At 33.4% G+C, this 23,099-nt stretch overlaps 1 long non-coding RNA gene and 3 pseudogenes across 13 annotated transcripts; 3 read left to right on the top strand and 1 right to left on the bottom strand.

Moving 5' to 3' along the window:
• Positions 1-716: 716 nt before the first annotated feature.
• LOC142615898 (putative disease resistance protein RGA1) lies at positions 717-3,703 on the top strand (annotated as a pseudogene).
• A 2,865-nt stretch (positions 3,704-6,568) lies between these two features.
• LOC142615418 (uncharacterized) lies at positions 6,569-12,845 on the top strand. 13 transcript variants are annotated; one of them, XR_012840744.1, is made up of 10 exons: positions 6,578-6,822; positions 7,495-7,711; positions 7,816-8,313; positions 8,488-8,707; positions 8,846-8,970; positions 10,226-10,402; positions 10,725-11,033; positions 11,208-11,383; positions 11,528-11,762; positions 11,859-12,845. It is a non-coding gene; the product is annotated as an uncharacterized LOC142615418 (long non-coding RNA). The 13 variants fall into 13 exon arrangements; XR_012840743.1 differs by having other exon boundaries at positions 10,206-10,402; XR_012840747.1 differs by lacking the exon at positions 8,846-8,970 and having other exon boundaries at positions 6,579-6,822; positions 10,725-10,861; positions 10,930-11,033.
• A 163-nt stretch (positions 12,846-13,008) lies between these two features.
• On the top strand, positions 13,009-15,976 carry LOC142615897 (receptor-like protein 6; annotated as a pseudogene).
• A 1,005-nt stretch (positions 15,977-16,981) lies between these two features.
• LOC142615896 (disease resistance protein Roq1-like) lies at positions 16,982-21,486 on the bottom strand (annotated as a pseudogene).
• Positions 21,487-23,099: the final 1,613 nt, after the last annotated feature.

Raw genomic sequence — 23,099 nt, 5'->3', positions numbered from 1 at the left:
ACTGTAATGATCAGAAGGCTTAGGTTTAAATGGAAAAAATATAAAACTTTAGGGTTTCATTAAAATTTGTAAAACTATAAAGTTTAATTTTGAACATCCCTTAAACTGAGTTTATTTATAACTTGGGAAAGTACACGGTTTATTAAACGTTATTCTTAATGTGGCAAAAAGAAGGAAAAAAGAAAAAAAAAACCCTCATAAAGATATAAAATGTTACTTTTAATTTCCCCTTTAATTTAGATTTTAGTATAAATTCTACAAGATTACTATTTCCATAAAGAAAGAAAAAAGAAAAGAAAAAAGATGGATTCAGATCCTCTAGAGTTTCTAGGGTACTCTACCAGTAGAGTTCATTAAATCCTAACCACTCTTTAATGATTTAATGGTTTAGATTCTGCCATGTCAGCATTTCATTAATAATATTCTTGAAATAATAAAATAATGTTGTAAACAAAACAATTAAGATGATTGTTAATGAAATGCTGACATGGCAGAATCTAGACCATTAAATCATTAAAGAGTGGTTAGGATTTAATGAACTTTACTTGGTAGAGTACCCTAAGAACTCTAGAGGATCTGCATCCAAAAAAGATTCCTTTTGTTTCTTGGGCCACGCGAAAGGTCCGTGATTTATGCTAACATGTTATGTAATCAACGTTACCGCGTGACCCCACTTTGCTTAGAAAATTTGTAAAGCAATGTGCGCGACGAATAATATCTTTGCCATTCCTGTCAAAAACTACTACAAAAGAAACCGGGTAACCTTCACAAGCACACTTGCTAAATACTTTCTGTTTCTTTCTTGTGTTGTTCAATCCAACTTTACTTTCATTCTCCATAAGCTATGGCTGATACACTACTCATTGATCTCTTCAAGCAGTTGGGTTCAATCGCTTTTCAGCTTGCTAAACAAGAGATCAACTTGCTAGTTGGCGTAGATGAAGAAGTCCAAAAGCTTCAAGACAGGCTCGGATTCATCAAGGCAATGCTGGACGACGCTGAGGAAAGACATGCTGTGAAGCAGCGTACTGAGAAGCTTTGGTTAGAGAAGCTCCAAAATCAGTACTATGAGATGGATGACATCTTGGACACCTGGAGCACTGCAAGGATCAGAGCAGAGATTGAGAACGAAGGAAAACCAGCTGATACTAGCGCTCCTGCTGTTGTCAAGAAGAAGGTATGCTCCTTCGTCCCATCTCCATCATGTTGTTTTAACCTTCCTCTGCGTCATGATGTTGGTCACATGATAAGAAAACTGAATGAAAAGTTAGATAAGATTTTCAAAGACAAAGCAACCTATGGGATAGACTTTGATAGGCAACCTGATGTAGTTGAGAGACCAACAACTACGTCCTTTGTGGATGTGTCCCAAATAGTTGGCCGTGATATAAATAGGGATGATCTACTAAAAAACCTGTTAGGTGTGGGTGGTCAAGAAGAAACAAATTCTTATTGTGTCATTTCCTTAGTGGGCTTGGGCGGTATTGGAAAAACAACTCTTGCCCAATTAGCCTACAATCATCCTGCTGTGAAAGCCCATTTTCAAAAAAGAATATGGATTTGTGTTTCTGATCCATTCGATGAGTGCAATGTTGCCAAAGCAATCATTAATGAGGTCGACCCTAAACATGGACTCCCTGATGATACTAAATGGGAAACTCTCTTGCGTAAAATTCAAGATTTGATTAAGGACATGAAGTATTTTCTTGTCTTAGATGATGTGTGGATTGAAGACTCCCAAAAATGGGAACCTTTCAAAGTTGCTCTAAAAAATGATGTTCATGGTAGTAGAATTCTAGTAACCACACGTAAACAAAAAGTTGCAGAGATGATGGAGAGTGCCCCCACTATAAATTTGAAAGAATTGTCTGAAGAAGACTGCTGGTTGATTTTCAGTAAAATAGCATTTTCTAATGATGAGCAACTTGAGTATCTAGAAGATCTTGGTAGAAAACTAGCAATTAAGTGTAAAGGCTTACCACTAGCTGCAAAGACCCTAGGTAGCCTCATGCAAAACAAGAGAAGTAGAGAACAATGGAATAATATTTTGGATAGTCGTATGTGGGAATTAGAAGATATTGAAAAAGGACTTTTGGCACCATTGTTATTGAGTTATTATGAACTACCATTAACAATGAGACGTTGTTTCTCATATTGTGCTGTCTTTCCAAAAGATTATCTCTTTTCTATAGATCAATTGGTTCTCCCATGGATGGCACAATGATATATTGAGTCAAAGGCAAATATGGAGTTGGAAGTCACAGCGGAAGAATATTTTGAAAAGTTAGCCATGCGCTCTTTTTTCCAAGATTTTGAGAAAGATATAAATGATGATGACAAGATAATAGGTTGCAAAATGCATGATATAGTGCATGACTTTGCCCAATTTATAATAAAAAATGAATCCTTAGAAATTGATGGTGATAAGAAGTCGGAGATAGATTGTCAAAGTGCTCGTCATTTACATTTAAAAATTTCAAAAGAAATGCAGTGTCTTGAATCCATTGATCGTGCAAAAAATCTACGCACTCTCTATCTTCTTTCGCATGAAATGGATTATGAGTTTGAGATGCTCTTGTTGAACTCATTCCAGCATTTTAGATGTTTACGAACATTAATTTTGGATTGTCAAATTGTGAAACTTCCAGATGCAGTGGAAAATTTGATACATTTAAGGTATTTTCATATGTCTGAGGATGTTAAAATAGAAGAATTGCCTGAAACCTTTTGCAATCTATGTAATTTACAAACTTTGAATATCAAGAATGCTAACCGTTTCAAGAAATTACCACAGGGGATGAGTAAACTAATTAACTTAAGACATCTTATATTTCAGGATTATAATGGTCGGCGCAATGTGGTATTTCCAAAAGGGATTGGGAAATTAATTGGTCTTAGAACATTAAGTACATTCAACATAAGTGATAGGGATGACAGAGAAGGATGTAAACTTGGAGATTTAAAAAATTTGAATCAGCTTCGAGGGACTCTTAGAATAAATGGGATGGAAAATGTGGTAAATGTAGATGGGGCTCAGAATGCACAATTGAAAGATAAAATACATCTTCGTGGATTGGAGCTATCATTTGGAAGTCTAGATTCAAGTGACCATATAAGTAGAAGGGAGAATAACGTAAAAGTATTGAATGCCTTAGAGGCACCACCAAACTTGCAATATTTACTAATTGATAAATGGTACGGCAATACAATTCATCCTAATTGGATGATGTCATGGACCGCACTGAAAAAGCTTCGACTTAGATACTGTTTTTATGTAGAGCATTTGCCTTCTTTGAGGCGGTTGCCATTCCTTGAAGCATTAGCGATAGAGGGATCTTTTAATGTGAAGAAGGTGGGAGATGAATTTCTGGGAATAGAAGATTCCAAAAACAAGAAAGACTACGACATCATATTCCCATACCTGAAATCTCTCCAATTTAGGAATATGTACGAGTGGGAAGAATGGATTGGGGTGGGAGGAACGGGAGAAGAAGAAGAAGAAAATGATAATGGTATTGTTACAGATCCGATAATAATAAAAATACTGCCACGTCTTCAGTCCTTGTCAATTTTGGACTGCTACAAGCTGAATTCTTTGCCAGACTACTTGCATACTGCTCCATTATTGAAGGAATTGGGGATTTCTTCTAGCGGAAATGGATCATTTCATCTCGGAAAACATTATGAGGGACTGCGGACATAGCTGGCCCAGGATTTCTCACATCCCCAACATCGAATTGGACGTGTGTATGTGCAAAGAAACGGACCTAGAATTGATTCAGAGGTAACTCTCCTACCTTTCTTCTTCTTCTTTATTATATTTTTGCATTCCAAATATATCAATTAAATACAAATATATGGATTGGATGGTGAAAACAGTCCGGAAGTTTAGTTTACTCCAACTCTCCTCCACTCAATGCCAACTTCTACGCATGCATTAATTTATTTATTAAATATATCAATTTCATATATAAATATACGGGTTTTGATTAAATTTCATATTTCTTGTCCATTTTTTGGTTTAATATTATATGGGTTCGTTGTGGGTTTTGTTGATTTTCGGTATTTTAAACTAAATCTAACAGAAATCACTCTCACTCTCTCAGTTTCCCCCTTTCTTTCATCGTTGACTCCTGGGGCTCCGCCGCCGTCGACGGAATTTGGATTCAGGCTGTGCACTCCTCCTGTTCCGGCCACGTTTTGTGAGACATACACATAATTGGGTCATCCTGTTACTATCATTCTCATTCAAAATTTTCAGGTTAATAATTTGCTTATGCTATTTCTTACTTGTTCTTATTAAAATTTTGAATAAATCTGTCATTTTTGTCTAAATTTTTTGTGTTTTAATTCAAAATTAATATATGGGTTTGGATCATGTTTCATCATTGAATAACTTTTTATCAGTTTGTATATTTTAAATTTTGGATTACATTTTTTTCATTGTTCTTAATATGCTTACCAAATTTCTTTTAAATTGGATGTTATTAACTATTTCATACACAAAATCATGTATTTTTTTGGGTTACTCATATGCTTTTATTTTGGACATGCATGTAGACCACAAATCAAGACAATGAATTTGGACCACAACTCATTGACAGAGATGATGTTGGGGCTGGCTCGGCTGAGTGTGTGGTGGATGAACGAGTGGAAGTGGACAATGATGAGGGTCCGGACATCTGTGAAGCAGACAGAAAATAAGAGCAAGGTATTGAAGTGGACAAGATTTTTGAAGACCACAGAGGAGGTAAGTAATAATTATATAGTCATTCAGCAAAAAAGAAAAAAGAAAAATATTGATGATATAGTCAGTAAAACTATAGTAACTGTTTATTGATTGGTTTTATTGAATGTGTGTGTGTGATCTTGCTTTTTCCACAAGTAAAATTTGTTTGGATTATGATGGTGAGAGAGGAGAAATATATCAAGCCTCTATTGTAAATCACATACACACTCCCACCAAATATATTATCTCCTATGCCCACAATTTGCAAATCTAAAGTACATTTTCTAGGTATTTATAAACTGATTTTTTTTATTTAAAATTTTGGTCATGATCCTTTATAGTCTAATATGTTCTCAGTTATAAATAAGAGTTCTGATTTTTGGGCATGTAATTCCACACTAACTAGAAACCAGCAAGTGTAATGCCTATATTTGATTCTTCTTATTCAATTTATGTCTTAATATGATATATCAATATGGATCTTGCGGATTTCATTGATTTTCGTATTTTGACTAATCTGACATAACTCATTATATGCTGTTCTTTTGAACATGTAGCTGGTGGATGACAGAAATTGAGGACTTGGTTTTATGAGTAATCACTATGAGAGAGGAGAAATTTAAAAGCCTCTTTTGTGGATGTTTGAGGGTGGCTTTGGCTCTCTCACTTTTGCCTCATTTCTTCACTCTTGCCTCTGAATCAAATCAAATAAACCCTCCCTCCAATCATCTACATTGCGACACTCTTCAGGCATATGATTTGATCCTAATTTCAAGTCCATGTTTTCATCACACCTAACATATTACTTGATCATGGCGGTGAAGTGAAATTAAATGGTGGAAGAGCTTGGCATAAAGATGATCTTCATATCTTAATGAAAACATCAAGTCCCTACAATACTATTTCTGCTACAATTGATAAATATATAAGTGATTGAATCTTAAACCAATTCAAACACAATGAATTTTTGAATCGTAATAGTTGTCAATTCAAATTTTTAATGAAAATGATATACAAGTTAAGTGAATGCTGATTCTTTTTGAATTAATCTCTTTTTTTTGTGACTTTGTTGGTAAAACTAAGTGCTTTTTTTCACATATTAGAGAACAGAGTAATTATCCCAAATCTGTTCAATAAAACAATCTTATCACTATTTCTTTGTGCCTAACTACAATGAGCTTATAAGATTGTCTATAACACTTGGCTAGTACGCAAATTCTATGACACATAACATCCTGCTAGTTTATAAAATCTTTAACACTACATGAGAATGATATATTGGAGTTTTCGACAAGAGAAGATTTTGAACTTATAGGGAAGGTTTTGATGGAGTATGGGAGTGGGATTTGCCCATTACAAGCCAGCTATGTATTGAGCAGCAAGCAAACTGTTTGAACCTAGTCCAAAAAGGTTAAAAAAAGATGTGTTGGCTAGGGATGAAGCAAAAAGTTTGAAATCTCTTTGGCTATTAATGGTACTTTAGTTTGTTCTTTAGTATTTAAATCTTTCAATTGTAACTTCTTACACAGTTCTTTTTGGCCTTGTATACTTATAAATTATTCCACAGTTCTCTATGGCCTTGTATACTTTAAGTTATATTGAACAAATGTCAAGAATCCTTAATTGACTATCATTCGTCAATCCAGGGTGCTACATGGGGCACAACCATCTAGCAGCTAAGAACCTAGTCAATTAGAATTCTCATTAATGGTCTTATATCTTTCCGACACATTTCTCTTCCATTAACATGTGAGAACTTAAATCAGCTTCACCTAAATCTTGTGGCTAAATTAAATTCATGCAGGATTTATAGCATTTTATGCTAATTTTGACTAGGATTTCTGCTTGAAGGAGCTGATGGAGGATTTGGAAATAAGCTACTGCAGGATGTGAGTCTGTAGATCTCAAAAATCAAGGTATGGATGTTAGGGTGTATTCTCTTGCTCCAGTGCTAAATGTGTTGTTTGTCACGCTCGGCATTTGTGAGCAGATCACGTTTGAATGTTAGTAGAGGAAGAACTTGAAGAGTAGTATTTGTGTAGTAACTAGTTCAACTTTAAGGCTCGGCTTTGCAGTTGGCATTATGCATACTTGTAAGTACTAATTTATAATCTTTTCATGTTTGATCATCAATGACTGTTTATCAGGTTTATCATTATAGGGACAGGTTGTAGTTTCAAATGTAAAAGAAAATTTTGTGTTTACAAGTGCATGCTTTTGTTAAATTTCAATTTTTTGATCATTAAGCACCTAAGTTAATATTGGAGGTGAAAGAAGTGCTAGAGTGTTAATAATGTTCAATCAGCCAGCAGTATATGAATGCTTTTGTTCATCATCTCTTGGTGATTCTCCTAACAGCTCTAGAGGCTTTTAGCTATATGATGACATGTGAAATTACAATATCAGTTGGTGCGTCTGGTGCACTTTTTGTACTATTGGGAGCCATGGTTTCTAATGTTTTCACTAATTGGACAATCTATGCAAAAAAGGTAGCATTTTCATTTTGCTCTTTATTGCCTAGTAACAGTGACAGTCTGAGACTCAAAGCTAAGGTTTTATTAGATTTTCAGTAAAACAAAGTGCTTATTTTCACATGAGTGAACAAAGTGAACATCCCAAATCTCTTAAGCAAAATAATCTTATCACTGTTTCTTTGTGCCTACCTGCAATGAACTTTTTTGAGATTTTGTAAAACACCTTGCTAGTACTCTAATTTGATAACACTTAATGCCCTGCTAGTTTATAATATCTTTAGCACTACACAGGGATGATAAATTTTTTACTAGAGAAGATGCGGGACTTATAGGGAAGGTTTTGATGGAGTATGCGAGTGGGATTTTCCTGGGTTGGTGATTTGCCCAATACAAGCCAGCCTACCATTGAGAAGCAAGCAGACTGTTTGAACCTAGTCCAAAAAGGTTGAAAAAAGATGTGTTGGCCAAGGATGAAGCCGAAAGTAAGAAACCCAATTGGCTATTAATGGTACTATAAAGTTAGTTCTTTAATATTAAATCTTTCTGTTGTAACATCTTTCATTGCTCTCTATGGCCTTGTATACTTATAAGTTATATTTGAACAAATGTCAGGATTCCATAAATGACCACCATTTGTCAATCCAGGGTGCTACATGGGGCACAACCATCTGGCAGTTCAGAACCTAGTCAATTAATATTCTCATTAATGGTCTTATATCTTTCCAACACTATTAATAAGTCTTAATCAAATCAGCCAATTTATAAAGAGAAGTTATATTATTTTCACCTAAATCAAGATTTATAGCATTGTATGCTAATTGTGATAAGGACTTGTGCTTGATTCCCTAGTCACCCTTTTACCTTGAAGGAGATGGTCGAGAATTTGGAAATAAGCTACTCGAGGATGTGAGTCTGTATATTTCAAAAATCTAGATATGGATTCTAGGGTGTATTCTCTTGCATCAGTGTTAAATGTGTTGTTTGTCAAGCCTAGCAATTGTGAGTAGACCACCTTTGAAAGTTAGTAGAGGAAGAACTTGAAGAGGATCATTTGTGTGGTAACTAATTCAACTTTAAGGCCCGCCTTTGCAGTTGGCATTATGCATACCTGTAAGTACTTGTTTCTAATCTTTTCATGTTTGATCATCAATGACTGGTTGTAAGGTTTATCATTATAGGGATAGGTTATGGTTTCAGATGTGACAGAAACATTGGTTTTTACAAGTGCATGCTTTTGTTAAATTTCAATTTTCTGATCATTAATCACCTAAGTTAATATTGCAGGTGAAAGAAGTGCTAGTGTTAATAATGTTCAATCAGCCAGTGGTCTATGAATGCTTTTATTCATCATCCCTTGGTGATTCTTCTAACAGCTCTAGAGGCTTTTAGCTATATGATGACATGTGAAATTAAAATATTTATTGGCGCATCTGGTGCACTTTTTGTACTATTGGGAGCCATGGTTTCTAAGCTTTTCACTAACTGGACAGTCTATGCGAATAAGGTAACATTCTCTTTTTGCTCTTTATGTCTTTGGCTAGTAATAGTGACAGTCTGAGACCCAAAGCTAAGGTTTTATCAGATTAACCTAAATTATATACTCTTAATTTGTGAGAATAGGTCTTGACTCCTATATATGTAGTGTGCAGCACTTGTAACTCTCATGCTCATTATAACCATAAATTTGCCCCTCGGATTTCTACCTCATGTGGACAATTCAGCTCATATTGAAGGATTCCAATCAGGATTTCCCCTTGGCTTGGATATGTAAGCCATAAATAGATTCCTCCAAGATATGAAATAAAGTAGAAATCCAGGCACAAGTGTTATCAATACCTTTTATAGCATTACTGCTTTAGTCCTCTTAATTCTTGGGTAGTTAACTTGAACATTCTCTGCATTCTCAACTTCTAGTTTAAGCATCTACCATGAAAATGTGATCCAGCCCTGACTAAGCTTATTCTTTTCTTTTATTTTATCTACCCCGAAGAAATTGGCAGAGATGCATATGGATGTATTGAGCTATTTAATGGTTAGAAGTTGTATAGTCTGTCTTTCTAGAGCATCAATCAGTTGAATGATTATGTCAGTCTATTTGCCTATTCTTCAAGCTTTGCAAGGATAACAAAACTACTCTTTGTATGGATGCTTACTGTGACAAAGGATCTTGGCAGTTTACGCCTCCCATTGTCAGCTTTTTGAAGCTAGCCAGCTTGTAGATTTTGTAGCCATTTCTTTTCTGCTAATGGCTTGTGTCCCTAAACATTAGTATTGCACAACTGCATTGTACAAACACTTAGGACTGAAGTAGTAAAGCAACACATCAAAATTTATAAAGGAAAATCCAATTAAAGATTGTACATTTTGTTTAAATATTTTATTCCAATCTCAAAGTATTTTTCACATGCATCATTTTCATTCCAAAGAACCATTGTATTTCTACAAAATTTAATGCAACAGAAGGAGTGACATTGATCTACAATTGTATATAGGCACACCCTGAACTCGTGTTAACCTCTTTCAAATTCCAACAGTCTATAGTTGCTTCATTTAGGCAAACCCTGAACATGTGTTAATGGTCTCTTTTTAGATTTTTACAGCCTATTGCTTCCATGCTCTAGAAACCTTAGGATCCTAAATATTTTCAATCTGATTACTGAATAGGGAATAATACAAATTTTGTAGCCCACTCAGAATCTACACACCACAGGCTTAACTAATGTAGTAATCTTCTAATAAAAAGTAAGAGTTGACATCAGAACAGAACCATTAGTAGAGAAATTTAATTACAAGTGAAACCAACAATATAGAAAAGGTCATGTATCTTTTGCAATTTTATGAAATGAAGTCTAATAAGATACACTGCTAAAACTAACGTAGAACTGTCTATTTCACATGGAACAAGAACTTGCTAGTACTCAAATTCTATGATACTTAACACCTTGCTAGTTTATAAAATCTTTGACACTACATGCGGATGATATATTGGTGTTTTTGACTAGAGAGGATATTGTACTGGTAGGGAAGGTTTTGATGGAGTATGGGAGCCGGGATTTGTCTGGATTGGTGATTTGCCCATTACAAGCCAGCCTTCTATTGAATAGCAAGCAGACTGTTTGAACCTAGTCCAAAAATGTTGAGAAAAGATGTGATGGCCAAGGATGAAGCAGAAAATCAAAAACCCCATTGTCTATTAATGGTACTATAAAGTTTGTTCTTTAATATTTAAATCTTTTAGTTGTAACTTCTTCCACTATTCTCTATGGCCTTGTATACTTATAAGTTATATCTGAACGAATCTCAAAAAACATAAATGACCATCATTGGTCAATCTAGGGTGCTACGTGGGGCATAGCCATATGGCAGCTAAGAACCTAGTCAATTAGTATTCTCACTAATGGTCTTATATCTTTCCAACTCATTTCTCTTCCATTAATTTTTCCTATTCAAATCAGCCAATTTATAAAGAGAAGTTAAATTAGCTTTCACCTAATTTTTTTGGCTGAATTAAATTCATGCAGGATTTATAGCATTGTATGCTAATTTTGATGAGGACTTGTGCTTGATTCCCAAGTCACCCTTTTACCTTGAAGGAGCTGGTGGAGAATTTGGAAATAACCTACTCCATGATGTGAGTCTGTATATCCCAAAAATCAAGGTATGGATGTTAGGACATATTCTTCGGTGCTAAATGTGTTGTTTGTCATGCCTGGAAATTGTGAGCAGATCACCTTTGAAAGTTAGTAGAGGAAGAACTTGAAGAGGAGTATTTGTGTAGTAACTAATTATAACTTTAAGGCTTGGCTTTGCAGTTGGCATTATTCATACCTGTAAGTACTTCTTTCCAATCTTTGCATGTTTGATCATTAATAACTGGTTATCAGTTTTATCATTATAGGGACAGACAGTGGTTTCAAATGTTACAGAAAAATTTGTTTGTACAAGTGCATGCTTTTGTTATATTTTAATTTTTTGATCATTAATCACCTAAGATAATATTGCAGGTAATAGAAAGTGCGAAAGTGTTAATAATGTTCAATCAGCCAGTGGTATAAGAATGCTTTGTTCATCATCCCATGGTGATTCTCCTAACAGCCCTAGAAGCATCTAATGCACTTTTGGCCTATTGGGAGCCATGGTTTCTGAGCTTCTCACTAATTGGACAATTTATGCAAATAAGGTAATATTTTCTTTTTGCTCTTTATATCTTTTGCTAGTAAAGTGAGAGTCTGAGACTCAAAGCTAAAGTTATATCTGATTAACCTAAACTTATATACTAATAATTTGCGAGAACAGGTCTTGACTCCTAAATTTCATTGTGCAGCACTTTTAACTCTTGTGCTCATTATAGCCATAAATTTGCCCCTTGGATTTCTACCTCGTGTGGACTACTCAGCTCATATTGAAGGATTCCTTTCTGGATTTCCCCTTCGTTCTTTTTATCTATCCTCAATTTGGATATGTAACCCACAAAAAATTCCTCCAAGATATGAAATAAAGCAGAAATCCAGGCTCAATACTTGTTATTGGATTATAGCTTTAGTCCTCTTAATTCTTGGGTAATTAACTTGTACTTTCTCTACATTCTCGGCTTCTAGTTTATGATCCAGCCTTGACTAAGCCTTTTCTTTTCTTTTGTTTTATCTACCCCGAAGAAATTGGCAGATAAGCATATGGATATATTGAGCTATGTAATGGTCAGAAGTTGTATAGCTGTATAGTCTGCCTTTCTAGAGCATCAATCAGTTGAATGATTATGTCAGTCAAGTTGCCTATCCTTCAAGCTTTGCAAGTATACCAAAACTACTCTTGTATGGATGTGCACTGTGACAAAGGATCTTGGCAGTTTACGCCTCCCATTGTCGGCTTTTGAAGCTAGCCAGCTCGCAGATTATGCAACCACTTCTTTTATGCTCATCACCTGGGTACCTGAGCGAGAGATTTGGAGCTTGAGAAATCATAAAGTGCATAATAGAGGTTCTGTCGACATTCTGATGGCAAGCAAGCATATTCAAGCCTAATCTATGGAGTTTCAGTCCTTAATGTCTGTTGAGAACAGTAAAGCAACAAGCTTATCCCACTTGTCTTGGGAACCTCCTCGAGCGATCAAGATCATATTGATGCAGCAGTCTTGGACTCAGTCATCACCTTTGCTATCGTAGCTAGAGACTCTGATGGTAAGGTTATGAAGGTTTGAACTAAATTGCATGGAAGTGCTCCCCTCTCCAAGCTGAAGCTGCTGCGCTCTTGTGGGCTGTTCAGATTGCTGCTAGCAAGCTATGGAGCTATGTCATTTTTTAGGGTGACTCTAAAGTTTGTTTTGAGCCCTTAATTTCCATAGTTCTCCCATCTGATAGGTCCATAAGTAACATCATTTGTAATATTATTAGTATCTCTGAGTCCTATATTTGTTTTAGTTTTCGTTGGGTTAAGTGGGTATGCAACTTTGTGGCTCATACAATAGCAAAGCTTGCTATACGCTCCAACATGTCTTCTTATTTCAATAACGATAATCTGCCTGCAGAACTTGTCTCTGCTTGTAAGGTAGACTATCCTCTTGTTTCCCTTGTTTAATGTTAATAGAAGATTATCAAAAAAAAAAAAAAGGCCTGGGTACCTAAACATTTAGTATTGCACAACTGCATTGTACAAACGCTAAGGACTGAAGTAGTAAAGTAACACAATCAAAATATATAAAGGAAAATCCAATTAGGGATTGTACATTTTATTTACATTTTTTATTTCTTTCTCATAGTAGTTTTCATATACAAAATTTTCATTCCTAGAATCCATTGTATTTCTACAAAATCTAATGTCATTGGCATCGGCGTTAGTTGCAGCCAACCTGAAGGTACCATCCACTTTAATAGCAGCCTTTTTTCTCTTCAACATCTCAAGAGACTCAACCTTTGTTACAATGACTTCAGTGGCTCTAAATTGTCTCCTAAAGTTTGGTTGGTTTGCGAACAAGACGCACCTTAGTCTCACAACATGCAACTTAACCGGTGAAGTTCCATATGAAATTTCCTATCTATCAAAAGTGGTTTCACTTGATCTCTCTCAAAATGGCAACATGAAACTAGAAGATTCAAGTTTGCAAAGGCTTATTGGAAACCAAACCAAGCTAAGTGAACTTTTTTTTTATACTCAAGTTGACATGTTTTTGGTTTCACCAAATAGTTTCATGAATTTGTCTTGGTCTTTGACATCTCTTCGTCTTTATGTTTGTCAATTAAAAGAGAGATTCCCATATAATATATTTCACATCCCAAACCTCCTTTTTTTGATTTACGTTACAACCACAATCTCACTGGTTTTACTCCAAACTATAATTGTAGCAGTCCCCTTAAGGTTTTAGGTTTTTTTTGAAACTGGATTCCCAATTGACTTACACAGTCTAATAAGTAATTTGAAGTCTCTAAGAAAATTTATCTCAGTGGGTGCAGTTTCACAGGTTCCTATCCAAGACTTCTTCCAAACCTCACACAAATCATTTCTTCAGACCTCTCTTATAATAACTTCGGCAGCCAGATACCATGGTCCTTCCTAAAATTGGGACAACTTAGTTTCTTGGATCTCTCATTCAACAGTTTCACACGTCAACTTTTGGATGTTTCTACAAACTTAGCTGAACTTTCATCTTCCAATAGTCAACCAGTTAGCCACACTTCTTTGAAGCTAGAATTTCTTGCTTTATCTTATAACTTACTAAATGGCACCATACCATCTTGGTTGTATTCCACACCACGTTTGCAGCATTTATATCTAGATAATAACCTATTCACTAGGCATATTGATGAATTTCAGTATAATTTAGTTAGGTATCTCGACTTGAGTAATAACAACCTAGTAGTCCCTCTTCCAATGGCAATCTATAAACTTGTGAGCCTTTATCATATATATGTCTCCTTCAACCATCTAAGTGGCACTATGGAGTCAAAAATGTTCTCAAAGCTCAAAATCCTTGAAACTGTTGATCTATCACATAATCCTCTCTTATCATTGAGCACTTTCAACAATTTCAGCTATACCTTGTCTAAACTTTATGAATTATATTTTTCATCTTGCAAAATCAACAAATTTTCGTTCTTTTTGACAAACCTTGAAAATTTAGAATGGTTAGACCTTTCCCACAACCAAATCAAAGGCAATACACAGACATGGTTGTTGGATGTGGCAAAGGATTCTTTGAGATATGTGAATTTATCAAACAACTTCTTGACAAATATAGACTAACTTCCATGGAAAAAATTGGCATATCTTGATCTGCATTCCAACTCGCTCCAAGGACCACTTCCAATACCTCCAATAGACGTTTCCTTCTTTTCAATCTTTGCACTATGAGTTCTTTCAAAGTCTGTGATTTGTCTCATAATGACATGAGTGACATGATTCCTTCGTGTTTGGGAAACTTGAGTGGTAGTTTGTCAGTGTTGGATTTGCGAAACAAAAAATTTCGTGGTACCATCCCAAAAACATTTGCAAAGGGAAACAAATTAAGAAGTCTTAACCTCAATGGCAATCAATTGGAAGGGATATTACTACGATCATTGGAAAGTTGCAGACACTTAGAAGTGCTTGATCTTGGTAACAACAAGATTAATGACACATTTCCTCATTGGTTGGGAACCCTTCCTAACTTACGTGTTCTTGTCTTGCGAGCAAATAGCTTTCATGGTACTATAGGCTATTCGATGACCAAATTTTCTTTCACTAATTTACGGATCATAGACCTTTCTCACAACAAGTTTCGTGGGTTTTTGCCAACAAAATATTTCGATTATTTAAAAGCCATTATGAATTCAAGTGTAGAAAAAGGTAAATTGATGTATATAGGTGATAGTTATTATCATGATTCCATGGTGGTGGTCATGAAGGGGCTTTCTATGGAATTAGTGAAAATCCAAAATCTCTTTACCACCATTGATTTCTCAAACAATGGTTTCACAAGAGAGATTCCAAAGTCTATTGGAAAGCTTTGGTCATCAAGGGACTAAACATTTCACATAATAAACTTATAGGTAATATGTCTTCGTCATTGGAAAACTTGAGCAATCTTGAATGGTTAGATCTTTCTTCTAACAAGCTTACAAGAGAAATTCCAGGACAATTGGTAGATCTTACATCACTTGAAGTTTTAAACTTATCAGGAAATTGTCTATTTGGACCAATACCTCAAGGTAGCCAGTTCAATACGTTTTCATGTGATTCATACAATGGAAACATGGGCTTATGTGCACTTCCGTTGTTAAGAATTTGTGGGGATGACAAAGGACAACAATCACTAGCATCATCAACAATCCAAGAAGATGATTTGAAGCTTCGGGTTCATTGAAAAGTCATACTCTTGGGGTATGAATGTGGATTATTATTTGGATTGGGTATGGGATATCTTGTGTTCACAACTGGAAAATAAAAATGGCTAATGAAGATGGTTGAACGAGAACAAAAAAAAAAAGTGAGATAGTCCGCGACTGCGCTAGTGGAAGAGTTAGACAAAAAATAATTTAGTGGATGCCAAAAGGTATATTCTTTTACATTAATATATTAGAAAATACTCTGCTTTGTAATTTGGTTCCTTAAAAATGTCTTTTTATATAATAAAATGATTTTTAGGCAAACTATAACTTACTTACGGTTTGGTTGAAATTTAAGTTGCCTATCTATGGTTTAAAATTTGACACTTTACCCACTTAAGGTTTAATCAAAATTTAAGTTGCCTACCTGTAGTTTGAACTTCCATAATACAAGTATTTTGATGGATAGTTTTTTATCTTATTTGATCTTGTATTTTCATGTTTTTTGTGTTTTTGGGGGAGGGGGACATAAAAGTGGAGCAAAATTACATATTTAACTTTGTGTGTGTTAAAAAAGACTTAGTATTCTAAAAAAAAAAAAAAACTCTGTTTTTAACAGAGTTAGATTATAGAAATCTAATTGAACTAAGCTCAGGTGGGTAAAATGTCAAATTTCAAACCACAAGTAGGCAAATTAAATTTCGACAAAACCACGGGTGGGTAAATTGTAATTTACCCATGATTTTTTCCCTCCTTTCTAGGGATTAGGAATGCTTATACAAGTATTAATGATGAATTCTATAACTTTTTACTCATTTGGTTCATTTCTTTAATTGGATGGCTAATGAGTGATAATATGCCGGTCATGAGTTTGGATAATTTTTGCCACCCTACAAGAGAGTAGCTCGAAGATCTACTTTTTTATTCCTTCTTAGGGTATATGCTAATTACGATTACAATATTGTAAATTTTGTTGTTTTTGTAAATCTTCATGATTGCAATATTCTGATTACTGGATTTTTTTTTTTTTTTGAGAATCAAATTATTGGAATATTACTGCATATAGTTGTTCATGATTGCATAACTATGTACTTGTTGTTAGTGTTATTTTTATGTATCACTATTACATTTTGTGACTATTAATTTTCCCTTTACAGAATAAAGAAGAAGGTTCTTCTCAAAAAAAAAAAAAAAAAAAGAAGAAGAAGAAGAAGAAGGTTTTTGTTGGACTCTTTGAAGAGGTGGAGTTAATGACCTACCGCTACTTTAAAAGCTTCAAGGAATAGATTAGGGTTTTGTTTTTTTTTGTTTTTCAAATAGAAATGACCCGAAAATGTCTACTAATGTATTTTTTTGACCCAAAAAGGTGTCTACTATAATGTGTTAATGTAGTAATTTCCATTTGTTTTAGTGGAAATCACTTCTTGAATTATTCCGTTTTCATTCAATAACAATGGCAACAAAAGCAGTAAAAAAAAATGTCAAACTTTTGAATTAATTAGTCCATTTTCATTCAATAACTTAGTCAACCACGACTTCTCCAATATCTTTAAACCAGCAAGGTTTATCAAATGTTTAATTGAAGAGGGAACTTCTGTAATAGAAGTACCATCTAAGTGAAGAATCCATAACCTTTCTATATTTCCTATAAATTCTGGAATTCTCTTTATTTTTGAACAACCCGAAAGAATAAGAATTTCAAGAGACTTCATTTCAATCTTGCTTGGAAGGCAATTACGATTTTTGCAGCCTTTTAGATTAAGAAGAGTGAGCTTTTTATGAATTGCAATAGATGGGTGAACCTCAAATAGATTTATACAGCCTTCAAGCATCAATTTCTCAAGATTTGGGACTCCACTGAAATCAGGGGTTGCAATGAGATTTAAGGAATTGTTCAATTTGATGGACTTCAAGTTGTCAAAATGCTGGTAGAAGCCAAAGTGTGTGTGTGTGTATATATATATATATATTAATAATTTAATTAATTAATAAATAAGAGAAAGGTAGATTAGGTTCCACAAACTTTAAGAATTTTTTAGTATTTTTTATGAAAAAAAAATTGTATATGAGTACTTAAATAACAATCTTGCGATCTTACCTTTATTCCTTCCCAAAGTAATTCAATTTTGTTGTGGCACATAAGAAGTTTAACAAGCTCATTTGATTGGAAACTTGATGGCAAAGATTTTGAAGGATATTCACTCCAATCAAGATATCTTAAGTCATTAGAAAGGTGTTTGGGACCGCGCAGAAAGGGAACACCATGAATTATAATCAATTTAAGGTTGGACATCTTTGAAAAGGCTTCAAGATTCTATTGTGCCTCTTTGGATATATGTTGATTACCCAATTCAAGGACAAGTCCTTCAATTGCTTCACATTCCTAATAATAAAGAAAAAGGGATGAGTAAGTCACAAGATATATGATTTTTAGAGTTGTTTAAATACTAACTTTGTCAAGATAAGGTATATGCTAAAGTTCTCTGAATGTTCTCTTACCATATTTTTCTTCAACGCATTGTGAATGTCTTTATATAGCCACAATTTGCTCCACTTTCGAGGTTCTTGACGAACTATGTCTTGACCCCTTATTTGTAGTAACTCATGCATCCAAAATGTATTTTCACAATGTTTTAAGAGAGACTTTTCAATAAGAACCCTTAATCCAATTTTAGGAAAAAGGCCAAGACAATCTAGTGCTTCTACTACATAATCTTTGTCCTTCATATTAAAGAAACATGCTATATGAAGAAATATTTCTTTCTCAGTTTCCCCAAGTCCATCAAAACTTATTTGAAGTATTTTCATAATATCTTTTTTGGGAAGTAGTTTGAGCTTATCTAATACACTTTCCCATTCCACATTTCTTCTATTGTACAAAAAAGAACCCAAAACATCAATAGCTAAAGGAATGCCTTTAGCATAATTTACAAATGTTTGGACATCTCTAGATAATCTTGGACCGGATGATCTTTATTAAAAGCCTTCAAACTAAAAAGGCAAAGAGCATCATCATCATCCAATTCTTGAGCCTCATATATTTCATATACTTTATGTCTTATCAACAAATGCTCTTCTCTTGTTGTTATGACAACTCTACTACCTTGACCAAACCAATTTGGCTCCCCAGCTAACTTTTCTAACTGTTTGAATTGATTTACATCATCCAGAACAAGAACCCTTTTATGACATAACCTATTCTTGATCATAAGAACTCCTTCATCAATATCTCTTATATTCACATTTTCCTCCATCAAAATATCACAAATAAGTTTTTGTTGTAATGTTTCTCAAAAAAAAGAAAAAAAGGTTTTTGTTATAATGGAAGTAAACCAGATTTATCATATACTTCTCTAATATTAGTGATAAAACAACCACCTTCAAATTCACTAAAAACTTTCCAATAAACTTCTTTAGCAAGAGCCGTCTTATCAATTCCTCCCATCCCCCAAACCCCAATAATGCGAACATCATTTGATCCTATAGCTAAAAGTGACATCAATTCCTTTACTTGAGAATCTACTCCCACTAAGCCTTTGGTATCTGTTTGAAATGCATAACTCAATTTATGCGATATCATTTTCACAATATCTTGGATAAATTTTGACTCAGGCCTACAAATAAGAAAGATAGTTAAGCAGTGTGACCATCTAATATAACCTCATCCTATAAGTAAATGCAATAATTTCTACAAAAGAATAATTTTTAATTAAATATCAGTATCACTAAGAACAGATTAACGAGTTACTGTTAGAGTCGTGTATATATATAAATTTATAAACAACGCTACTAAGGGCACGATGGCTAATAGCTTGGTTTAGACAGGGACTTTGTATTGAAAGACATTCACGTGATTGTGTTTGGATTCTTTGGAAGAGAAAGGTCCATGGTAGTTTTTACCTTTTAGGATTAAAAGAAGGCATTGTGTGAATTATAATCTTGTTTCTTTTTTTAGTATAATAGGCTAATAGTACTATTTTTAAGTTTGTGACTTTCATTAATAAGAGTAAATTATGCGATTGTAATATGTATCATTAAAAATGAACTTTAGTTAGTGTTACCAAAGATATGTATACATAGAGATTTTCGAGTAACATTTAGTATCATAGCCTTGTGTGAATATTCTAGTATATTATTTGCATGAATGCACTTATTCTATTCTCGATTTACACCGAAATAGTATTCAAGCTCAAAATTTTTATCCAAATCTATTCTCTGGTATAAACTTAAGCTTAAACTTAGCTTTGGTTGATAAAGAAATAAACATAAATAAATTTTTTCTCCAATTAACCCCAAACTAAATAAATAAAGATAAAAAAATAAAAGATAAAAAGTTCTTTTTAGTTATTGTCCTACACATTAAGGTGAAATGAGTTGTTCCCATTGGCTTGTATTATTATACTATGTACACATGTCAAAGCGTTGGGTCAGCTCTTAGGCTAGGCCAATTAGGGCCCCTAAATGGCCCTATGAGAGAAAGGCCTCAAGTTGTTTGATACTCAGTTTTACTGAAGAAATATTTATAAATTAAAAATATCATAGACTACTTTTCACCTTTATAATGCCCTAAATTGTGGCTTAACAGAAATCCAACCTGATTAAAATTCTACAATGTTATAAGAAAATTATTGTAAGTGTGTCAAATCATCATTAATGATCAATTTTCCATAGCAATTTAAAGCATCAATTTTTGTAAATAGGCCTCCAACACGGTAGATTATCAACTTTAGTCATCTAATTACCTATACAGTCATACACCAAACAATCTCCCTCTCTCTATCTCTCTCTTCACACCAAAATCAAAATTGAAAATGAAATTTTAGCTCTCCTCTTCTCATCTTCTTTCTTAAGGTAAATTTTTTTTTTTTGAGAAACCTTTCTTAAGGTAGCTTAAAACTCTTTTATTCTTAAAAATAAAACAATTTAATCTTTTTTAAAATTTTATGTTCAAACAATGATAATAGATTTTCTATATAAAATTCATCTAGATTTAGTTAATATTAATTCAACAAGTTATGCATTAGAGTCTTTATTTGGATAGGTTGATGGTGTTGGGTAATTTCTATAATTAATTGAAAACATAATAGTGACTTTGATAAACTAGAATATATTGTTCAACGCTTTAAATACACTACTCATATTACCAACTGACAAGTAATATGTTAGTAAAACTTAGATACAAAAACTTAATAAATAAATTTTAAGTAAATAAATTTAAAATAGATTTTGAGAAAGAAGAATGGATTTTAAGTAAATACATTTAGGACTTTGAGTATAAAAATCTCTCATTTAAAATTATCTCGTCAGCCATTAAATTGTATGGAGATAGCACTGTCAAAAGGACTAGTATACAAACATAAATGGATGCATTTGTCATGCTAAATGCAGTAGAATCACATCCTAACTACTATATACAAAATAAATCTCATATATGTCCATACAGAAGGTTATTTAATATATTCAATCAAAATTATGTTGTTAACAGGATTTACCTATCTTGTAAGGACCATCCAGAGAGATTGGTGACGTCTTTCAAAGCATTTCTTCATGTGTGAACTTTCTTTATATTCTCTTGAAAACATTTTTCATGTTCATCAAGCGCTTTTGCATAAGTTCCAATTTGTTTTCGCACCACGGATGGATTCACATCATAAAAAATAGGTATAACTATTTGCCCCATCTTTTCTCTACATTCCATGATTTTTATAAGTTCATCCAAACACCATGTCGAGGATGCATAGTTTTTAGAAAGAATAACAATAGCAAACAATGATTCTTCTATTGCTTTGGAAAGCTCAAGTGAAATAGGTTTTCGTTTCTCCAGTTTTTTATCATCCCTAAAGGTGAAGACACCCTTTTCTTTCAAAGTAGGGAATAAATGGTCTGTAAAACTCTTGCGAGTATCCTCACCTCTAAAACTTAAAAAGACATGATATTTCCATCGATGGCTAGATGAAGTAGAAGAAGATGGGTTTCTTGTATCCATGAAAGCGAATCAATCTAAGCTTACAAGTAAACCTTGAAAGTTGAATCACACAATATAGAATTAATGATATTGGTCAAAAATTTCATTCAATTAAATTTTAAGTAAAAATTAATAAATAAGGAGTAAAAGGAAACGATTTAGAAATAAAAGAGAAGGATGCGTAGTGACAAGTGAAACTTAAAGATTATGGAAAAATGCAGTGGTGTCCGTGAAGCTCCTATCGTGTAATTGCTGGTTCAAAAGGAATGTGCAGTGTTTTGCGCAGAGAGAGAGAGAGAGAGAGAGAGAGAGAGAGAGAGAGAGAGAGTCTTCCATTGTTTTAGTCAAGTCAAGAACGTGTAGTTCTAAAGTGTCTTTAGAGTAAAGTAAGGGAGTGTTTGGAAGAGGACTTTGAATTATGCTATTTGTGTATTTTTACTATACATGTAGATGAAAAAATGTATGAAAAAATGTGTAATGTTGTTTAAAATATGAAAATATGTGATAGACATATCAAACTCCCCGTTGTTTTGTTTTCCACATTTTCTGACCACGCGGACTGAAGGTGGGATCCACCCGATGATTCCTGCTGCTAGTGTGTAGCTAGTGCTAAGGCAAAGCTAAATAAAATGCAAATGTGAGCAAAATGAAAGGGAAATGTGACCATTTCTATAGTTTTTTATTTTTTTTATACTTTGCTCATCTAATTTAAACAAATGTATGCTTTTATTTTTTTAAAACAATTTATAAATATTTTTCACATAAAATAAATAAATTGAGTAATTTCTTTTTTGTCAATAAATAGGGATTCGAACTCAAAATTAAGCATGACTTTATCTATTTGTCTTCTTCTGATAGTATTTTCTATGAAGTTCCTTGAACCTTTTTGTATAAGTTTATTATAAATAGTCCATTTTAATTGTAGTAATTATATATAATTTTTAATTATAAAATTTTAACTAATTTTTATGAGTTCATTAACAAAGATCATTCGATCTATTCAATCAGCTCAAATAACATAATTTAAACTATTATTTAGTCAACAATTGTTAGCATAGGTTTCTAAAGGGCTAAAAAAATTTAGTTGTTGTGTTTACTATATAAGAAAAGCATAAGTTAATCAAATAAGTGAATAAATTTAACCTTATTTGAAAAGAAAATGATAGATTTCTCAGCTTTATCTCAACATGATTGCACATTAAGTATCCATTATTCAAGCTCTATATATTAATGCAACATAAACAAATAATGTTTTTGAACAATATTAATTTAGCATTTGATGAAAAGTGCTAAATCCTAAGCTTTTGTTTTTTGGCAAATGAAAAAGAAAAATGCCAAGACACTGCATTTTTATTAATTAAAAGCCAAAAATATATTATTTGAATATAGGGAATTACAACACAATTTAGGAAAGTACAACCTGCATAAATTTGAGGACTCGAGGTTGAGAGTGTTAAAGAATAGAAACTCTACCACCATGCACATTGGTGTGATGGTCACTCTATAAGTACAAAGTTCACATGAGGTGAGAGGGGCAAGACCTGTGGCTCAAGTCTTTAGAAATGAGCTACATACATATACACTTAAATTAGGCTAAAATAACATAATTTAAACTATTATTTAGTCAATAATTA

This window comes from Castanea sativa, chromosome 11 (assembly GCF_040712315.1).
Source record: "Castanea sativa cultivar Marrone di Chiusa Pesio chromosome 11, ASM4071231v1".
NCBI lineage: Eukaryota > Viridiplantae > Streptophyta > Magnoliopsida > Fagales > Fagaceae > Castanea > Castanea sativa.
The sequence above is the reverse complement of the archived record's forward strand: the minus strand, read 5'-3'. Positions and strand labels throughout refer to the sequence as shown.